The sequence below is a fragment of the Mirounga angustirostris genome, unplaced genomic scaffold, assembly GCF_029215605.1.
Source record: "Mirounga angustirostris isolate CCGP_5_RB_7025 unplaced genomic scaffold, mMirAng1.0.hap1 SCAF_1, whole genome shotgun sequence".
In the NCBI taxonomy this organism is placed as follows: domain Eukaryota; kingdom Metazoa; phylum Chordata; class Mammalia; order Carnivora; family Phocidae; genus Mirounga; species Mirounga angustirostris.
In genome coordinates this window covers 78,711,650-78,718,526 of record NW_026991709.1, presented here as the reverse complement: position 1 = coordinate 78,718,526, position 6,877 = coordinate 78,711,650, and positions in this window count along the sequence as shown.

The window sequence follows — 6,877 nt, the reverse complement described above, 5'->3', positions numbered from 1 at the left end:
TTCCTCCTAAGTACTGCTTTAGTAGCATCCCACAAATATCTCTATGTTGTGTTTTTATTTTCATTCATTTAACATTTTATTTTTTGAATCCTGGTTACAGAGAAATGTGTTATTTAGTCAAAATATTTGATGATTTTCTAGAAATCATTCTGTTACTGATTTCAAATTTAATTCCATTTTGGTCAAATAATCTAGTTTGTATGGCTTGAATCATTTTAAATATATTGAGATTATTATAGGTTTTAAATATAGCTTATCTTGGAAAATATTCCACGTGAACTTGAAAGGAATGTATATTCTGCTGTGGTTGGGTAGGGTTGTCTTTAAATGTCAGATTGCCTGATCATGTTATTTAAGTGTTCCATACCCTTACTGATTTCTTGTCTGTTTGTTCAGGGAGGAGTATTGTAATCACTAACTACAATGGTCATTTTTTTCTACTTCTTCTTGTAGTTACATTAATTTTTGCCTCACATATTTTAAAGCTCTGTTATTAGGTATATAACACTAGGATTGTCATAACCTCTTTATCAATTAATTCTTTTATTTACCATTATGACTTTCTTTATTCCTGGTAATATTCTTGGCTCTGAAATCCAATTTGTCTCATATTAATATAGCCACTCCAACTTTCTTTCATTTATTTATTTATTTATTTATTTATTTATTTATTTATTTATTTATTTATTTATTTATTTATATTTTTAAGTAAGCTTTACACCCAACATGGGACTTGAACTCATGACCCCGAGATCAAGAGTCACACATTCCATACACGGAGACAGCTAGGTACCCAAAATTAAAAGACTGAGATTGTCAGATAAATAAAAAAGCAAGACACAATGATATGCTGCTTATAAGAAACATAAAGATACAAGTAGGTTAAAAGTAAAAAGACAAAGATATAACACAGGAAAAGATATATATATATATCTTTATATTTAGATCATTTACATTTAATGTGATTATTGACATGGTTCAGTTTGTGTGTATCATATCACTTTGGAATTCTATTTGTTCTATCTGTTCTTTTTTTTTTCCTTTCTTTTAGATTAATCTATATTAGAATTAGTATATGGGCTCTAACTTAATTTTATCTCTTTGTTATTAGCTTATTAGCTATAATTCTTTGTTTTGCTATTTTACTGTCTGCTTTAGGGTTTCACTTATCACAGTTTACCTTCAAGTAATGTACAAATTCATGTGTATTATAAGAAACTTACAATAATATACTTTCATTTTCCTCTTTATGTCACTAGACTGTTGTTGTCAGGAATGTTCCTTACACATATGTTATAAACATCTCAGTACATTAGTATTATTTTATTATTTTATTTTTTAAAAATAATTACATTTTAAATCGATTTAAATAATAGAAGAACCTACCCATATTTTTTTATGTACTTAGCCATTTCCAGTGCTCCTCATTCCTTTGTGTAGATCCCTATTTCCATTTGGTATTATTTTCGTTCTGTATGATAGAGTTACTTTAATATTTCTTTTAGTGTGGATCTGCAGGGTGATGAATTCTTTCAAATTTTGTATGTCTGGAAAAGTCTTCATTTTGCCCTTGTTTTTATTTATTTATTTAGAGTATCTGGGGAGGGGCAGAGGGAGAGGGAGAGAGAGAATCCCAAGTAGACTCCCCACTGAGTGCAGAGCTTACCTGAAGTTCTATCCCATGACCCCAGGATCATGACCTGAGCTAAAACCAAGAGTTGGATGCCCTACTGACTCAGCCACCCAGGTGTCCCAATTTTGCCTTTGGTTTTAAAAGATATTTTCACTGGAAGTGGAAGAGCCTATCTATATTCTTTTGTGGGTGAAAAGAGGCACAATTAAAATGACAGTTCACATATATCAAGCACTTATTATATGTCACCCCTTAATTTAAGTATTATTATTATTTGCATTAGACACATTTGGAGACTCAAACTCTGAGAAATTAGGTAAGTTGTCCAATGTCATATGCCTGTCAAGTGGCAAAGTGACATTATTCATGTGACTTTGGAATCTCTAATCTTAACCACAACATTCCATTGTCTATCAAGAAAAATAGAAGACCTGTGAATGAGCCAGGACCTACTCCTGGAAATGCCTCATGCTTATATTTCTGAGAAAAGATCAAGTCATTTAAGAGTCATTCCAGATTCTTTCCAGGACAATGGTCTCAACAGGAAACTCCTGGAGCCCTGTGAATCTGAACAACTCCCCAGAGACATGCTTATAGAAAATATGATCAACAAAGCTCCACAACCCAGCTGGTTGGTTAAGACCAGCCCAAAGTAATTCCCAGAGCCTGGGAAATGGTCTATAAAATCAGCTATTCAGGGTGTTGGGAGGGGACTTATGATGTATAAAGGAGCCTTTCCCACAAATCCTCAGAGACATGGCCAAACCAGTTAGTGGGTTTGGGAGCAGAAGACTGGGGTTTTAGTCCTGCCTTTATTACTTTTTCTGGTGGTGTGACTCTTGAGAAATAAACTTACTGTAACTTAGTCTCCCCTCTATAATATGATAATAATAGTAATATGATAATAGTAATTTCAATCCACTCCTTTGGGTTTTCCTGGAGAATCTGGGAGATACAGAGTGAATGTACATGAAAATCCTCTAAATCACTCTCTTATTTGTCATCTGTCCCAGGGAGCCTCCCTGACTGCCCCTGGCCTCACACTGTCTTTAGCTAAAAGTGTCTTCTTTGAACTTTCAGAGCCATTCTACATGCCCTCTGAAGTCATGTAGCTCTGTCCATCTTGTGCTTCAGTCATTGATATGTGTATTTTATACTTCCTTTTTTTAAAGGTATATTTATTCATTTGAGAGAGAGAGAAAGCACAAATGGGGGGTGGGGCAGGAGAGGGAGAGACAATCCTAAGCAGATTCTTAGCTAAGCACAGAGCCTGACACAGGGCTATATCTCATTACCCTGAGATTGTGACCTAAGCCAAAACCAAGAGCTGGACGCTTAATCGACTGTGCCATCCAGGCATCCCTATACTTTCTACTATACAGCTAGCTCCTTGAAGAAAATACTTATAACTACATTATTGCTGTATCCCCCAAGGCAACTTGTGCAATGCTTCACATATTTAGGAGTGCTTCACACTCCATAAACATGTGTTTAATTATTAAAAGATTGCCAGAATGAATATTATTAGAAATAATATTGGACTGGACATTTCAGAAAGACCCCAGGAGACCCAGGTGAAGATGTCCACAAGAATGTCTCTGATGGGTTTATATTATTTTCATCCTCCTTGGTTTGAGGAATTAAAAAAAAATTGATCCACATTTATTGGTGTGTTTCACTGTGCCTTGGCTCAAAGCTCTATCTGAAATGTATGGCAAGTCCATTCTATGATGTTCAGGGAAAGGTCATGAATACCCTTAACCAACCTGGTCACAGCTGATAGCTCCTTCCGAGAACAAATACTATGCACTATGGGAGTTTCCCTGTGGATGGTAGCATATCTTCATGTTAACATCCATGCAAAGTCTCACCAGAGGATAGGGCAGATGCTGAGATAGCTCTACCTCATCATTCCTCTTCCACTGTCCTAGTTCAAGCCCTCACTGTATCATTGGGAAATTTGTGAGCATCTTTGAACTGGCTTTCCTTTTTCCAGACTTCCAATTTCCAATTTATCCTCCACCATGCCCATCAGTGATTCTTCTCGAACACAGATTGAGAGGTAATTTGGGTTCCTGTACCCAATTCCAAAGTGTGGAGGGGGAGGGGCTTCCCCCATGCCACCAAGCAACTCAGTTCAACTCAATTCTGACACAATCTACCTCTAATCAGTCTTATAAGACTGCCCCTCTGTCCTCCAATTCAGATGCCAATCACAAGTCCGGGTTGTCACTTGTGCTCCTGTCTAACCAACTGTAGATTGGAGGTTCCAACAACCCCCTCCAACTCACGGTGCCAATTGTCTAGGTTATTACTTATACTTCTGAACAATTGGCTATAAATCAAAAGTTTCCATGACCCCCTCCTTCAGTTTGATTAGTTTTCTATAGGGGCTCACAGAACTCAGAGAAATGTTTTATTTACTAAGGTATCAGTTTATTATAAAACGATATAACTCAGGAAAAACTGGGTAGAAGAGACACATAGAACAAGGTAGGGGGAAAGGGCTTGAAATTCTCATGCCCTCTCCAAGCACACTATTTTCCCCAAATCTCCATGTATTCATCAACCTGAAAACTTTCTAAACCCTATCCTTTTGGATTCTTTATAAAGGTTTCAATACATAGACATGGTTGATTAAATTATTGATCATTGGCAATTGATCCAACCTTAAGCCGTTCTCCCTTTCCTGAGGTCAGAGAGTGGGACTAAATGTTCCAACCCTCTCAGGTGCCTGGATGGCTCAGGTGGTTGAGCAACTGACTTGATTTGGGCTCAGGGTGTGATCTCATGGGTCATGGCTCAATCTCATGGGATTGAGCCCCACATTGGGCTCTGCACTCAGCAGAGAGTCTGCTTGAGGATTCTCTCCCTCTGCCCCTCCCCCACTGTCTCTCTCTCTCAAATAAATAAATAAATCTTTAAAAAGTTCCAACCCCACTCCTACACTGTTAGTGGGAATGCAAGCTGGTGTAGCCACTCTGGAAAACAGTATGGAGTTTCCTCAAAAATTGAAAATAGAGCTACCCTACGACCCAGCAATTGCACTACTGGGTATTTACCTCAAAGGTACATATGTAGTGATCCAAAGGGGCATGTGAACCCCAATGTTTATAGCAGCAATGTCCACAATAGCCAAACTATGGAAAGAGCCTCGATATCCATCAACAGATGAATGGATAAAGAAGATGTGGTATACACACACACACAATGGAATATTATGCAGCCATCAAAAAATGAAATCTTGCCATTTGCAATGACGTGGATGGAACTAGAGGGTATTATGCTAAGCGAAATAATTTAATCAGAGAAAGACAATTATCATATGATCTCACTGATATGAGGAATTTGAGAAATAAGACAGAGGATGATAGGGGAAGGGAGGAAAAAATGAAACAAGACAAAACCAGAGAGGGAGACAAACCATAAGAGATCTTAATCTCAGGAAACAAACTGAGGGTTGCTGGACGGGGGCGGGTGGGAGGGATGGATGAGGTGGCTGGGTGATGGACACTGGGGAGGGTATGTGCTATGGTGAGCGCTGTGAATTGTGTAAGACTGATGAATCACAGACCTGTACCCTGAAACAAATAATGCTTTATATGTTAATAAATTAGAGGATAAATATACAGCAAATGGGAAAAATTAAAAAATTAAAAAAAAATAAAAGCCACAAAAAAAAGTTCCAACCCTCTAATTATCTAGTTGGTTCCCCTGGCAACCAGCCCCCACCCTTAGTTGGGATTCAAAAGTTATCTCATTAACATAACAAAAGACACTTTTATAGTTCATCACCTGGAAAATTCCAAAGGACTTGGGAGCTCTGTGCCAGAAACGGGGACAAAGACCAAATATGTATTTCTTATTATAAATCATAATATTATGAGAGGCAGCCTGACAGACCTCACTGTGAATCCAGACTCTGCCATTGCCTGGATGTTTGACCATGGAGAAGAACCATCCTCCCTTCCCCTTCATTCCTCATTTGTTGTAAGCATTATATGGTATGTTGCATGGACTTCTCTTAGTACTGTGCCTATTGTATAGTTTTAAATTTGAGTAGTTGTCACTAATTCCTATCTTTGTCACAATGAAATGTATGTGGCTTTGAACAAGTCACATTTGGTCTTTGAATTTCAGTACCCCCATTTGAAAAATAAATACATTATTTAGGATCTCATTCAGCTGCAACAGTTGATAATTCTATAAATGGACTATTAATTCAATGACATGTTTGAAAATTTAGTTTTGGGGCTCTCCAGAATAACTGTGTAGGTTTTCACGTTCTGATGTTCTAGAAGGTCCCCTTGAGTGCTTGACAGCTGCCCACTGAGAAATCAGGGTTGATGGGGATGCATGAGTGCATCCTGGCCCAGCAGCCTCTCTTAGCAGGGGTTCTGGGGCTGACTGAAGGGGTAAACACCTCCTCTTCAGACCTCTGTGGACTGAGGACGGTGGGGGAAGCTCCGAACCCCTTCTGTCAGCGTGACCTTAGGCTGTTCCACCTTCTCAGAACTTTTATTACCTTACGTTAATCCTTACACAATCACCAAGCTCCTTCTAACTCTATGTTAGAAACCATCCACTGGGCATTTCCCAATGGATGGCTAATCCACACCTATATGGAAAAAGAGCTTGTTGTGTGGGTGGATGGGCTGTCGGTATTGGATGGCGTGGCATGTTCTTTTCTCAAATATTCTGTGGAAGTAGCATGGGACAAAATGAGGAAGTCTGGTCCATACCAACACTACTTGGATGGGTGGACACAGCTCTAAGAACTTGAGCACCCCATGTATTTTGCCTGAGCCTGTTTCCCTGTGGGACAGGAGTCATCATTCAGCCTACCATTTGGCACTGTTAAAAATGAGGACTATTATGGCTGTTGTTATTTTTCTGGACATTCAGGGTTTTGCACAGAGATACAATGAAAACATTGTATACCTCACACTAAAAAATTGAAATATACACAAAAAGCTTTTATACCAAGTTAGAATTTGGAGCAGAAATTATTTATAAAACAGTCATTGCTACTGGGCATGTTTTGGTCAATTAAATTCTTTTTAAACTCTGGCTCTGTGGTGTACTGGTTTTGGAATTAGTAATGATGAAACATTAGTTACACTGGTGAGTAATGGTTTTACTTACAACAGGATGAAAATGTTAACCCAGTGGTGCCCAGAACCAAACATAAGACCTCCGAGTGGTTACCGTCCTGCATGTCAGAGGTCATGGTCATTAATATTA